The following is a 1976-nucleotide window of genomic DNA, read 5'->3' as shown; positions in this document are numbered from 1 at the left end:
CCCCCCAGCCCCGCCACAGGCCCGCCGCGTCTGCCCGAGGCGGCTCCTGCCTGTTTGGTGAGATTTATCCTCTCATTCATCACTGCCCTCCCTTCATTCATGTTAAATATAAAATTGATTAGGAAAGATCCCCATCACGGCTAAAAAAAATAATTAGCCGCTCCATCATGCTGCCCACAGAGCGACACGGAGGAGTGATTAAATTAGGGGTATTAAAACCCCATTAATCTGCGCTCAGCTTAAGCTCTGCTTGTCCATCTCGCGGACGGGCTCATTATTCTGACACGGGAGACCCCGAATCACCGGCTGCAACAAGGTCACTCGCTGAAGGCCGTCGGGTCAGCCATTAGTCAAAGGTGCCCGGGCCGGGTGACGGTGGCGTCTGTCACGGCGCTGCGGCCCGAGGCCCCCCAGGAGCGGGCAGCGCCCCGCCAGCCGGCCGGGCCGGACGACCCCAGGGCGCACCCCTGTCCTTGGGGCTCGGGGGCCCTCCACGGAGCCTCTGCCCCAGCTCCCCGCCTCCACCCCTGGTCTGTCGGCCGCGAGCGGCCACACTGGAAATGGAGGCCAAGCCGGACGTGGCCCCGCCCCACCTGCCACGGCTCGGGGTCACCGGTGTCTCCTCTGTCCACCAGCCCTCGGGGCCAGCCCTGGGAACGCCGCAGAGGAGCGACGGCCGCAGTGTGGAAACTGGCCAAGGGCGGCCTCAGCTCCCTTCTGTCCGGCACCAAAGGGGAGTCTCTGAGCCACTCTCCAGAGGGGGACGCCGCCTGGGGGGGCTCCCAGGGCCCCCCAGAGGAAGCTGCAGCACCAAGGGAACGAGGCGGCCTGGGACCCCACCCCGTTCCGCAGTCTCGCTGTTCAACCAGCAGCTGTCTCCCATCGCCGGCCGACCACTGAGGTCCCCCAGCTGCCCGAGCCCCTGCAATGCCACCCTGGAGAACGGGGGTGTCCGCCTGACCAGGGAGGAAGGCCGTGCCACCCCTCATCCTTCCGAGTAAGCGCGTAGCGGGCCTCGGCCAGTAGCTCGAGTTTACTTGCCTCCTTCCACCCTGTGGCTGTCGCGAAAGGACCCGGGTCCCCAAGCCACTCAGTCCTCCCACAGGTCACTCCCTTCTCACCCCACTGCCCATGGACCCATCTGCCGCCTGTGCTGTCCTGGGGTCTGTACGCCAGCTGTCCCCAGGACTGGGCTAGACGAGCCCGCGTCTCCCGGGGGGGGGGGGCTCACGGCCGCGCGGCACCGAGGTGGGGGGCCACACTGTGCAGAGGTCCGGAAGCCTCCACAGAGAAGGCAGGGCGCAGGGCGGATGGAGGACGGCGAGTGGGTGGGTGGAGGGTGGGGCTGGATGGACTGGACAGGAGCCAGGAGGTTCAGAGAGGAACGGGGAGCTGAGGGGGAGCGGCTCCGGCCTTCCTCGCGGGTCACGGCCCAGGACAGCGCTCAGGCCCGCCTGGCCTTCACACAGCCCCGACACAGTTGCTCTGCACTGCCCCGACCCTCCAGCTGGACAGGCTATCCTCTTCACCGGGGGGGGTGCCCCCGCCCCGGTCAGCCTCAAGGTCACAGGACACCGATTCCGGCTCCCCTGCACGGGCACAGCCGAGGCCACCGGGGGCCCCCACCCCGGCGCCCAGCAGCTCGGTCCCCACTCGGTCGGCGCCAGCTGCCCTCTGGGGGCTGCAGACCCCTGGAGCACCTCGCGTCCCTCTGGCCGAGCGGCCGGCGCTGGTTCCGTGCCACTGGCACAGCGGCGGGCATCTCCTTGTGCCGAAGACGCGGCTTTCTGAAGAGCAGAACGATTTAGACCTGAGCGCACTGGCTTCCCCACCAGGGTCGCGGGCCGGCCCGGCGTGGTTCCTGGGACAGCGCTGGCACCTGGGCTTGATTCTTCCCCGATGAGCCAGGAGGCGCAGCCGGGGCGGCCGTGCCTGGCGCTGGGCCTGGGCTTCCACAGCGAGCCCGGACAGCCGGC

The sequence above is a fragment of the Condylura cristata genome, unplaced genomic scaffold (genome assembly GCF_000260355.1).
Source record: "Condylura cristata isolate star-nosed mole 26May11 unplaced genomic scaffold, ConCri1.0 scaffold00038, whole genome shotgun sequence".
In the NCBI taxonomy this organism is placed as follows: domain Eukaryota; kingdom Metazoa; phylum Chordata; class Mammalia; order Eulipotyphla; family Talpidae; genus Condylura; species Condylura cristata.
Note: the sequence above shows the minus strand (reverse complement) of the source record.